The 13,078-nt window shown below is 48.0% G+C and overlaps 1 protein-coding gene across 9 annotated transcripts in view; it reads left to right on the top strand.

The window, feature by feature from the left end:
• Positions 1-13,078, top strand: part of LOC145537845 (F-box-like/WD repeat-containing protein TBL1X) — a 247,994-nt gene that overhangs the window by 93,452 nt on the left and 141,464 nt on the right. For all 9 annotated transcript variants that reach the window (XM_081568790.1, XM_081568786.1, XM_081568793.1 and 6 more), the window contains one exon: positions 2,389-2,462. The gene's annotated coding sequence lies outside the window, so the exon portion shown is untranslated. The remainder of the gene's footprint in view (positions 1-2,388; positions 2,463-13,078) is intronic.

Here is a 13,078-nt window from a genome sequence, read left to right on the forward strand (position 1 = left end):
GTTTCTCTTAATCCCAAATTCCTCATTTATCCCAACCCCTCTTCCCCCTTTAGTAACCATCAGTTTGTTTTCTGTGTCTGTGAGTCTGTTTCTGTTCTGTAAAGAAGTTCATTTGTATCATTTATCTATTTATTTTATTGTTTATTAATCTGCTGTGCTGCATAGCTTGTGAGATCTTAGTCTCCCCCACCCCCACCCCCGACCAGGGATTGATTTCGGGCCCTGGGCAGTGAGAGCTCAAGAGTCCTGACCACTAACCATGGGACTGCCAGGGTGTTACATTTTTTTTAGACTCAACCAGTCCATCCTAAAGGAGATCAATCCTGGGTGTTCATTGGAAGGACTGATGTTGAAGCTGAAACTCCAATACTTTGGCCACCTGATGCGAAGAGTTGACTCATTGGAAAAGATCCTACTGCTGGGAAGGATTGGGGGCAGGAGGAGAAGGGGACGACAGAGGATGAGATGGTTGGATGGCATCACCAACTCGATGGACATGGGTTTGGATAGACTCCGGGAGTTGGTGATGGACAGGGAGGCCTGGCGTGCTGCGGTTCATGGGGTCACACAGAGTCGGACACGACTGAGTGACTGAACTGAACTGAACTTCAGTCGTGTCTGACTCTCTGCGACCCCATGGACTGTGCCCCGCCAGGCTCCTCTGTCCATGGGATTCTCCAGGCAAGAATACTGGAGTGGGTTGCCATGCCCTCTCCCAGGGCATCTTCCTGACCCAGGGATCGAACCAGCATCTCTTAACATCCTGTGCATTGGCAGGTGGCTTTACCGCGAGTGCCACCTGGGAAGCCCACTGCGTAGAGTGACCTGGTCCCAAGGCCAGCACTGCTGAGGACGCAAAATCACACCCCAGGTGCGTCCCAGCCAGGCCCACAGCTCCAGGGGTCACGGTTGAAGTGATGTGAAGCCACGTTGCTCACTCATGTCTGACTGTTGGCGACCCCGTGGACCATAGCCCACCAGGCTGTTCCATCCATGGGATTTTCCAGACAATGATACTGGAGTGGGTTGCCATTCCCTTCTCCAGGGGAATCTTCCCGACCCAGGGATTGAACCCGGGTCTCCTGCATTGTAGGCAGACACTTTACCATCTGAGCCACCAGGGGAGTCCATTGGTTACACGGACCTAACTCTGGGACTGTGACGTCTGCCACCCGCTCAGACGTGTGCAATCACCTAATTAAGAATCTGATCAGAGAGTGGGAGAGCCAACAGGTGTTTCAGGAAAAGTTCGCACCTTCAAAAGCTTTTGCTCTCTCTTCCACTCCAGCTTCCCAAACATCCCACCTTTTGCTTGAGCTCTGAACATGGAAGGCATCCTTACTGCTTCTGCCCCCGACCCCAGCGCACACGCGCTGACCCGTGCATCCCTCGGGTCTCATCTCCAGGACATCTCGGACTTCGTGCGTCTTCTCTCCACCCGTGTGATTCCCGCCGGCCCTTTGCGAGCTCACCCGTGTTCCTCTGCTGGGCGAGAGCTTCTCTAAGCCTTTTGTCCTGAGAATGACGGGAGTCCTGAAGGGTTTTTTTTTTTAAGTGGGAGGATGGTCAGATTTGCTTTTCTCGTTCAGCGTGGTGCCAAGTGAAGAGAGAGGAGGAGTCGGACTCGGACTCCTTTCCGAGGCCGGCAGAGTCCTCCGTGGCCCAGGATCTGCTGTCATTTATTCAAGGGCTCCCTCAACCTGTGTGTTTCACTTGATGTGTTTTAGGGTGCTTAGACAACAGTGAGACGTGGCTAGATGCTCTGGCTGGCTAGATGACCGTTCTGTGAATCTCATCCTTCTGGAGCATTGTGGAGTGTGCAGAGATAAGTGAGATGTGTCTCGTATTTTGGGGTGATAGGAGTATCTAGTGAGGTGATCGTAACTAGTTTGAGATTGAGAGTTTTGAACAGATATTGTGTAAACAGGCCCACTGTATGCGCAGAGACAGAAGACTGAATTTCACCGACGGTGGTTGTCCACCATCTGACACTGTTAGTGTTTCAGCTTCCCAAGACCCCCCTGCTTCAGCAATCTGCTTAAGTCTTTGAACGGTCGAGAATGTAGTTGAGGTGTTTTTATTGACTTTTTCTTTTTTGAACAGCCACGAGGGAAATCTGGCAATTTTTATTGAATTCACCAGGATCTGTTCTCCGGATTCTATTGTAATATTTACTGCCTTAAAAAAATATGTTAAAAAATACTCGGGTGTGGTAAAGTGCAATTTGTTGTTGTTCAGTCGCTACGTCATGTCCAACTCTTCAGAGATCCCAGGGGCTGTAACCCACCAGGCTCCTCTGTCCATGGGGTTTCCCAAGCAAGAATACTGGAGTGGGTTTCATTGACTTTTTTTTTTTTGGCCTGATTTTGGATGTGTTTTTGTTCACAGGTAATCGAAGACAGAAAACAGGCCTAAAAATAAACCCCAGAAGGAGGAAGAGATTTGCCTACGTTTGTCTCTGAGTAAGTAAAATTGTAAAGTGGATTAATTTCTTTCTCCATTATGAAGTATCCTGTCAACTGGTCCACGTTCTTAAAAAAAATGAACTATTACTTACTGGCTGTAGGTACCAGAAACAGTAATTTCTCAAGATGTTTTGTAATAGTTGACTTGGTAACCAAAACGTGCAGTGTATCTGTGTTGGCGCTTCATAACAAACTCCTGTTTCACGGAGCGTTTAGAAGTCAGAAATTTCAGGAAAGAGAGACGGACATGTTTATTCTGATGCTTATATGTGTTTGGAAACAACAGACATCCACGGCCTCGTCTGTGGTCCAGGCAGAACTTCCCATAAACACCTCGTTGGGCAGCATCGCGAGGCCACGTGGCCTGTGCTGGGGGCACCTGGGGAGTCGTTTTCTTTCCTTCTGAGCCCCACGTGGACTGTCGTGGGGGCACAGAGAACCCAGACAGGGTTCGTAGGACGGGGACCTCTGCGGTCTGGAGCCATCATCTTGGCTGCTGTATGTCACCCAGCTTACAGCAAGGCCCTGGTCTCACCCAGATCAAGAACTTCCTTCTCAAGACCCCCCTTTTATGAAAGTCTTCTGTTTCTGGGATGACCGTTGTTTGAATCTCTTACTTCTGTAGTGTGTGGAGATTAAGTGAGATGTGTCTTGTGTTCTGGGGGAAGGTGTTACAGGTCTTAGAAAGCCGTGGCATGGATGGGTGTCCCATGGACGGTGCAGACGTCTCCTGCTGTGGGAATTCCCAGGAAGGATCTACCAACCTGCCTTGCAGCCGCTGAGGAAGGCTGGACCCTCGTCTTGAAGGGGAGACTTGCGCTGGGTTTGGTGGCGCTTGGGATGTCAATGCATAGTGAAGATATGCGTCCTAGATGGGTGACTCTATGGGCAAAGGCGAGGAACAAGCAATAAGAAGGACTTTTTTTCTTTAAAGGGAAAAGTTGATAAGCCAGCTTGGTGGAATGCAGGGGAGTGATGGAGGGGATTATTGTTTAGTCACTCAGTCTTGTCCGACCCTTTGTGATCCCGTGGGCTGCAGCACGCTGGCTTCCCTAAGGAAAGGGCGAGGACCCCGACATTGACCCTGCCTGCACAGTGCCCAGAGGAGTCTGATTCTGATTCTCTTAGCATCAGAGCTGTTATTTCCCTTTACCTAGACATGCCTGGGGTCACATGCCCATCGGTAACAGATGGGCCGCGTGTAATTTGAAAGAATATCATAGGTGACCTTTTGAACCAACCACCCGCGGCCCCCCGGGGTGAAGAATGAACAGTAAATCGTGGCAAAATACTTACATAACAACTCGTGTGCCAGGCACGGCCGTATTGTGTTAACAGCTTGATCGCGTTGTTATTCACATAGCCGACAATTCGCCCATTCAGAGTGTACGCTTTGGTGGTTTTTAGAATGTTCACAGAGTTCCGCAACCATCGCCACAACTGATTCAAAACCGCTTCCTTGCTCCCCAAAGAATCCTATACCCCTCAAAACCCACCCCTTGTTCAGGCCTCCCCCAGCCCCCAGTCACCACCAGTCGACGGTCAGCATCTCTGGATTTGCTCGTTCTGGATGTTTTGTATAAACGAAATCACGCAGGTGTGTGTGCGCTTCGTGGCAGGTGAGTCTTTCACTCGGTGTACCGTTTTCAAGAGTCACCTGTGTTGTTGCATTCGTTTTGATTCCCAGACCCTATTCCGTTGGATGAATAGCCCACGTTTGGCGTATCTGTTCATCAGCGAGACAGTGTACTTTTGACGGTTTCTATTTTGAAACAGCATCAGACTCGCAAGACGTGGCAAAAATAGCTTGTGCGTGCGTGCTCAGGTGCTCCAGCCGTGTCCGACTCTTTGCGACGCCATGAACTATAGCCCTCCAGGCTCCTCTGTCTGTGGGATTGTCACTGGAGTGAACTGCCCACACCCTCCTCCAGGGGATCTTCCCGACGCAGGGACTGAAAGCAAAGTCTCTCACATCTCCTGCATTGGCAAGCAGGTTCTTTACCACTAGCACCACCCGGAAAGCAAAAAAAAAAAATGGAGCAAATGGAGGTCTAGGGTACCCTCCCCCGCCTTCCCTGGTGGTACCATCTTTTGGAGAAGATACTATGTTATCAAAACTAGGAACTGGAGGGAGGTGGGAGGGGGGTTCTGGAAGGGGAACACATGTACACCCATGGCAGATTCGTGTCAGCGTATGGCAAAACCAATACGATATTGTATTGTAAAGTAAAAAAAAAAAATAGATAAATTAAAAAAAAAAGTAGCAAACTGACATCCGCAGTTGTGCACTGATGCAGCCCTGGTGTACATTCTAGCAGTTTTGGTGTGTGTGCATGCGTGCATGTGGACAGTGTGTGAGCTATAATCACATGTGGAGCTTTAAGCAACCCCCACCATAATCCAACACAGAAACGGTTCCATCGGCACAGGAAAACCCCTGCGTGCCCCCACGGCGTGGTCACCCTCTGTGGCTCCTGGCCCCCACTGACTCCTCCGGCTCTGTATTTTTGTCCTTTCAAGAATGGTCTTTCTGCCGTTAGGGTGGTGTCATCTGCATATCTGAGGTTGTTGATATTTCTCCCTGCAATCTTGATTCCAGCTTGGGGATATTTCTCCCTGCAATCTTGATTCCAGCTTGTGCTTCATCCAGCTCGGCATTTTGCGTGACGTTGTTGCCATTCAGTTGCTCTGTCATGTCCAACTCTTTGAGACCCCGCGGACTCCAGGCTTCCCTGTCCTTCACCATATCCCAGAGCTTGCTCAAGCTCATGTCCATCGAGTCGGTGATACCATCCAGCCATCTCGTCTTCTGTCGTCCCCTTCTCCTCTTGCTTTCAATCTTTCCCAGCATCAGGTCTTTTCTAAGGAGTCAGTTCTTTGCATCAAGTGGCCGAAGTGTTGCAGCTTCAGCTTCAGCATCAGTCCTTCCAATGAACACCCAGGACTGATCTCCTTTAGGAGGGACTGCTTGGATCCCCTTGCAGTCCAAGGGACTCTCAAGAGCCTTTTCCAACACCGCAGTTCAAAAGCATCCATTCTTCGGCCCTCAGCTTTCTTTATGGTCCAACTCTCACATCCATACATGACCACTGGAAAAACCATAGCCTTGACTAGATGGACCTTTGTTGGCAAAGTAATGTCTCTGCTTTTTAATATGCTGTCTAGGTTGGTCATAACTTCGGCTGTACTCTGCATCAAAGTTAAATAAGCAGGATGACAATATACAGCCTTGATATACTCCTTTCCCAATTTGGAACTGGTCCATTCGGGTGGGGTGTGTCCTAGTAAGGGGGTGGGTGGCCTGTTCTCACCAGTTCTTTTCTGTTCATAAAATCGTAAAAGGGCTCAAAGGACTGTGTTTAGAATTAGCCATGATGCTGAGACAGGTGATTACCTGGAGCCTGGAGACATTCCCGGTAGAATTGTTGATGGTTAGAACCAGACACAGTAGCGGGGTCAAAACAGCGTGTTTTGTGAATCTCATCTGGACAGTCCGCTGTGTGCAAGACCAACCCCGGTTGCAGGGGTTTTTGATACTAAGGTGTGGTGCAGGCAGTGGCCCCAGGTGGGACATGGGTATTGCTCGGCAGGCTTGGGGTGCCATGGTCTAGAGTAGGGTGCTGCTCATTTGTCTTATCAGAAGCCATAAAGCATCGAGGTGCCCTGGCAACCATAACTGGTTGATTGGAAGACGTGAGAAAAAAAACACTTTCTCTTGAGAACCCACTCCTTTCCTCTCGAACCCACGAAAACTCCTGCTGTCGGCAGGGGCATACCCCAGTGGATGGACTGAGAGTCTAGTGAGTCTCTTCTTGATAGAACTTGACTCAAATGGACATTGTGCTGTGCTAACTCGCTTTAGTGACGCCCAGCTCTGTGCGACCCCGTGGACTATAGCCTACCAGGCTCCTCCATCCATAGGATTCTCCAGGCAAAAATATTGGAGTGGGTCGCCGTGCCCTCCTCCACGGGATCTTCCCAACCCAGGGATTGAACCCATCTTTCTTATGTCTCCTGCATTGGCAGGCTGGTTCTTTACCGCTAGCACCACCTGGGACGGTACAAATGGACATTAAGTTCCGATTAATTAAAATTCAAGAGTAAGCTCTTGAATTTGGCTGTAGATTCTGGTTGTAAAATAGCCGGAAGGTGATGGCAGGTTTCTTTCGTTTCTGACATCTGTTACTACTTCTGACTCTTACGTCAAATCAGAGTGTGTTGTTTTTCTTGGTGTTGCCTTTTGGTTTTCTTTGTGAACATGAGCGGTTCCTGAAGATCTCTTTCTTGGTTTAGGACAGGGGTTCTGCCCCACTGGGGGCAGTCTTTTACCCCCCTGGGGACACTTGGCAAAGTCTAGAGACATCTTTGGTTGTCATATATGATTAATTTGATGGGAGGCGTTGATCCTGGCATCTCAGGATGCTGCCAAACACCCCACCATGGACGGGATAGCCTCTCCCACCTTCTCACACACCAAAGAATTATCCGACCCCAAATGGGCTTCCCTGATAGCTCAGTTAGTAAAGAATCTGCCTGCAATGCAGGAGACCCCAGTTCGATTCCTGGATCAGGAAGTTCCCTTGGAAGAGGGAGAGGCTACCCACTCCAGTATTCTTGGGCTTCCATGGTGGCTCAGCTGATAAAGAATCCTCCTGCAATTCGGGAGACCTGGGTTCGATCCCTGGGTTGGGAAGATCCCCTGGAGAAGGGAAAGGCTAGCCACTCCCAATATTCTGGCCTGGAGAATCCCATGGAGTGTCTAGTCCATGGGGTTGCAATGAGTTGGACACACCTGAGTGACTTTCACTTTCAAATGTCGGTAGTATGAGCTTGGCTGGTTTAGGAGTTGCCCCCAAACTTGGCATATATTGAATATTGCCCTTCACCTCCTTTCACAGTAGCTTAGCGACTGTTGGCATGGTCTCTGAAGCTCTGCGGTAAGGAGTAATACACTTTTAATCCTCCTATGATGACTCTGGGGCTTCCCAGGTGGCTCAGTGAGAAAGAATCTGCCTGCCAAGCAGGAGACATGGGATTGGTCCCAGAATTGGGAAGATCCCCTGGAGAAGGACCTGGCAACCCACTCCAGTATTCTTGCCTGGAGAATCCCATGGACAGAGAGGATCCTGGCGGGATATGGTCCATGGGGTCACAGAATTGGACACAACTGAGCATGCACGCGTGATGACTGCAATACTCAACATGAATATACTTTTAGAAACGAATATACTTGGGTTTCTGTTCGTAAGTTTTGTTTATCGTCACAGGAAGAAATACATTTTTGACAATGTGATCATATGTATAAATTCATAAGCATCAGTTGGATTCATTGTGATTTATAGCCTATTAAAAAGTTTGCATTATTTTCTTAATGGTCAATAGTAGTTCTAAATCTTATTACTTAGAATACTTGTGGGGAGTTCTCCGGTGGTCCAAGTGGTTAGGACTTGGTCCTTTCACTTCCAAGGACGCAAGTTTGACCCCTGCTTGGGAAATAGATTCCACAACGTGTGCTGTGAGGCCACGAGGGGAAAAAAAAATTGCGGAATCCTCCATGTCCGTACTTGTATGAGAGACCTCTGTGCACAATTTTTAACGGAATCCTAAGATGAAGTTCAGAGAAGGCAATGGCACCCCACTCCAGTACTCTTGCCTGGAAAAACCCATGGATGGAGGAGCCGGGTAGGCTACAGTCCGTGGGGTCGCTAAGAGTCGGACACAACTGAGCGACTTCACTTTCACTTTTCCCTTTCATGCACTGGAGAAGGAAATGGCAACCCACTCCAGGGTTCTTGCCTGGAGAATCCCAGGTACGGCAGAGCCTGATGGGCTGCCGTCTATGGGGTCGCACAGAGTCGGACACGACTGAAGCGACCTAGCAGCAGCAGCAGCAAGATGAAGTTACAGTCCAGAAAGCTATGACTGAAAGGTTATGCCTTCACTTAATGCCTATCTAAGTCAGACTTACAAAGCATCATGTTTTACAGTGATAAAATATGCCTAACATGTGATATACCATGCTCACCATTTTTCCCCAGTGGGTGATCTTAACCATTTTTAGATGAATTGTTCACTGTCATTGGGCTTCCCTGGTGGCTCAGCTGGTGAAGCATCCTCCTGCAATGTGGGAGACCTGGGTTCGATCCCTGGGTTGGGAAGATCCCCTGGAGAAGGTATAGGCTACCCACTCCAGTATTCTGGCCTGGAGAGTTCCATGGACTGTATAGTCCATGGGGTCAAAAAGAGTTGGACACGACTGAGCGACTTTCACCGTCATCAATACGTTCACCTTGTTGTACAGTCATCACCACCATCCACGTGTACAACTTTTTCCATCTTTCCAAGCTAACATTACATACCCATTTAAACAACTCTCCGTTCCCCTCCCCCAGCCCCTGGCACCCATGGTTCCGCTTTATATTAATATCTCTGCAGTTGAGACTTCTAAGCACCGCACATCAGAGGAATCACATGAGATTCGTCCTTTTGAGCCTGTTTTAGTTTACCTAGTGAAATGTCTTTGCAGTTTAATGATGGGGTAGCTTGTGTTTTCCTTCTTGTGGCTAAATAATGTGTGTGTGTGTGTGTGTGTGTGTGTGTGTGTCTTGGTTTGTTTACCCCACGGATGGATAGTTGAGTGATTTACGAAGAAATCTTTTAAAGCTAGGTCCCGTGACTTCCCTGCAGGTCCTCTGGCTAAGACTTCATTTTCCCAAGGCGGGGGTACGATCCCCAATCGGGGAACTATATCACTTGCTGCAAGGAAGGCCCACAGAGCCCAAGAAAGAATACATCAATTTTGAAAAAAGAAATAAAGTTGGTGTGTGGGGGGGTCCTTTTACATCTGGCTTGTGACCACTCTTTAGACCTAGGAAACTGATTCCAGGAGGCGTGTGAGGTCCATGGTATGGTACGCACACGGAAAACTCCAGAATCTTCCTTGATACTCTCCCTCAAGTGCCTTAACGCAGTCTTCCGCTGATTTAGGAGCTGTCTTCTGAAACGAGCTTCTGTTCATTCATCCCACCTGCCTCGTTCCAATCGGCCTCCACAGGGAAGAGCCATAGAAGAAACGTTTGGATGAGTAGCAGACGTGTTCAGAACGATGCCCTGTGCCGGCCGATGTCTCTCACACTGTTTTCCAGTGAAATGGCTTCCTCCTGAGCTGTTTTTAAAAAAATATATAATTTTACTTATTTATTTATTGTTTAACTCTGCTGGGTCTTCCATTAGGCTTCCCTGATGGCTCAGCTGGTAAAGAATCCGCCTGCACACTGTTTACAATAGCCAGGACATGGAAGCAACCTAGATGTCCATCGGCAGACAAATGGATAAGAAAGCTGTGGTACATATACACAATGGAATATTACTCAGCCATTAAAAAGAATGCATTTGAATCAGTTCTAATGAGGTGCACGACACTGGACCCTATTACAGAGTGAAGTAAGTCAGAAAGAAAAACACCAATGCAGTATACTAACGCGTATATATGGAATTTAGAAAGACGGTAACGATGACCCTATATGCGAGACAGCAAAAGAGACACAGATGTGTAGAACAGTCTTCTGGACTCTGTGGGAGAAGGCGAGGGTGGGATGATTTGACAGAATAGCATTGAAACCTGTATATTGTCATATGTGAAACAGATCGCCAGTCCAGGTTGCATGCATGAGACAGGGTGCTCAGGGCTGGTGCACTGGGATGACCCTGAGGCATGGGATGGGGAGGGACGTGGGAGGGGGGTTCAGGATGGGGAACACATGTACACCCATGGCTGATTCACGTCAATGTATGGCAAAACCAATATTGTAAAGTAATTAGCCTCCAATTAAAAGGAAAAAAAGAAATACAAAAATGTGATAATACCGAAAAAAAAAGAAGAAGAATCCACCTGCAGTGTGGGGGACCTGGGTTCGATCCCCGGGTTGGGAAGATCCCCGTGGAGAAGGGAAGGGTGACTCACTCCAGTACCATTGCTGTGTGGGCTTGCTATCTAGCTGCAGAGATCGGGGCTTCCTCTCTATAAAGCTGCAGTGCCCGGGCTTGTCACTGCGGTGGCTTCTCTCGCTGCAGAGCTCATGCTCCAGAGTGTTGGGTCTTCGGTAGTTTCGGAGTACCGGCTCTCGGGGGCATGGGCTTCAGAAGTTGGGATGCACGGGCTTAGTTGCTTCCTGGCATGTGGGATCTTCCCCGGACCAGGGATCAAACCCATGCCTCCTGCATTGGCAGGCGGATTCTTCACCACTGAGCCACCAGGGAAACCACCTCCTTAGGAGTTTACCACAGCCCCAAAGAGGGGTAGGGGAATGTCCCCTACTGCCCCCTGACTCTGCTTTCCTGTTCCCACCTCCTTTGCCTTCTCTGCGAAACTGTCAATTCCGGCGCTGTGTGTATACACTTCTGAGACATTCTGCAATCAATGTGATGAAGTCTTTATGTGAAAGGGTTCTTGATGATTGCAAAATGGGTCTGTAACTCAAGCATCATCTACCAAAAAAAAAAAAAAAATCAGTGCTCTATATTGGGATCTGATTTTGTCCTGACACGGTTATTGCAATACTAAAATCCTAAAGCAGTTGCTGTTTGCCGACAGGGGTACACAGCAATGTCTTTCAGCTCGGATGAGCTTAGAACTTTACACAGAGCAGTTGAAATGAATTTCTTTTGACACTTGGTTGCCGAGTAGGAACCCAGAATGGATGTTGAGGTTATCTGTTCGTCTGTCATAGGTAAGGAGGGCATTTGGAGTGCAGCATGCTAGGATTGTAGCGGGATACTGGCCAGGGGTGCCATACAAATACTTGATCTGAGTTTTGGTTTGGGTTGGAAATTGTAGGGTGCAGACTTGGAGTCTTGACACAAGTGCATTGGAATAGTTGAAAATCTGTTAAATTATTTATATTCTCTCTGGCAAGTTACCTTTCTCAACAAAGTGCTGTGGTGGCGTCTTTGAGTCTTTTAAAACACACCGCTCTCTCTCTCTTTTTTTTTTTTCTCAAACTAAATAAGGCGCTGCGGTCGGCTTTTCATTTTCTAAACCTGAAGTAAAGCTTCATCAGTAAGGCAGATCCTCACGGCTGCAGGATTTTCTAGTTTATGTGACTGATTAATTTGAAGCATGATTCACGGTTTATAGTTGCTGTGTTAGATTAATGACGTTACTGGATTTGCATTTCGTCTTTAGTGTTGCTGATTAATTTTAAGTGTGATTCACATTTTAGCCTATAGTTTCTGTGTTAAATTAATTACGTAATTGGGCACTGTATTCTTTGGTTTACAAACCTTGTAATTGGAGGCGTTGCATTTCGGAATGATAAAGGGCTGTGTATTTCCTGACCTTTAAAATTTTTTTCCATCCACTTTAAAGACATTTTTCTGTGTGGCCACATAGTGTTTGGTTTACAAAATATCAGTTCAGTTCAGTCGCTCAGTCCTGTCGAACTCGTCGCGACCCCATGGACTGCAGCACGCCAGGCCTTCCTGTCCATCACCAGCTCTCAGAGTTTACTCAAACTCACGTCCATCGAGTCGGTGATGCCATCCAACCATCTCATCCTCTGTCGTCCCCTTCTCCTCCCGCCTTCAATCTTTCCCAGCGTCAGAGTCTTTTCAAATGAGTCAGTTCTTCACATCAGGTGGCCAAAGAATTGGAGTTTCAGCTTCAACATCAGTCCTTCCAAGGAATATTCAGGACTGATTTCTTTTAGGATGGACTGGTTGGATCTCCTTGCAGTCCAAGGGATTCTCAAGAGTCTTCTCCCAATGCCACAGTTCGAAAGCATCAATTCTTCGGTGCTCAGCTTTATGGTCCAACGCTCACATCCATACATGCCTGCTGGAAAAAACCATAGCTTTGACTAGACCTTTGTTGACAAGGTAATGTCTCTGCTTTTTAATATGCTGTCTAGGCTGGTCATAGCTTTTCTTTCAAGGAGCAAGCGTCTTTTCATTTCATGGCTGCAGTCACCATCTGCAGTGATTTTGGAGCCCAAGAAAATAAAGTCTGCCACTGTTTCAATTGTTTCCCCATCTATTTGCCATGAAGCGGTGGGACCGGATGCCATGATGTTCGTTTTTTGAATGTCGAGTTTTAAGCCAAAATATACATTCCTCTAAAACACGGAAGTTAAGCTGCAGATACGTTTTCAACCGAATCTTTTCACAGTGTTTACTTACGTAGAATACTGTCAGTTTGCGTTCTGGAACTGTTTGTCTTTGCCTAGCCTAGGATGTAGGTAGAATATTAATCTCATGTGAAACTGAGATAAGCAGGGAGCAGATGGATTTATGGCTCTCGAAACCTGTGAACTCTGCCGCGGCGGAGAGTTCTTGAATATGGATCAAGACATTCTGGACTGTGGCTAGCCAGGGCTGGCGTGACCTGATTTGCCACAAAATACATCATCCTGCCGGGGATCCGTTTCCTGGGACGTGCCTCCTTGGGTTTGGTCCTAACCCTCTGACGCTGCTGCACTGGACTCCCTTTGAGAGAATGAGACGGCTCCTTCACATAGGAGCCCCGGGCGTGGGGGTCAGGCTTGCTCCATAACCCCTGGGTGGGGGGGGACTTCTGGGTCCCAGGGGCTGCAGCAAGTTCTCAGGTGCGTGCAGCC

The sequence above is a fragment of the Giraffa tippelskirchi genome, chromosome Y (assembly GCF_054371585.1).
Source record: "Giraffa tippelskirchi isolate mGirTip1 chromosome Y, T2T-mGirTip1v1.2.pri, whole genome shotgun sequence".
Lineage (NCBI taxonomy): Eukaryota > Metazoa > Chordata > Mammalia > Artiodactyla > Giraffidae > Giraffa > Giraffa tippelskirchi.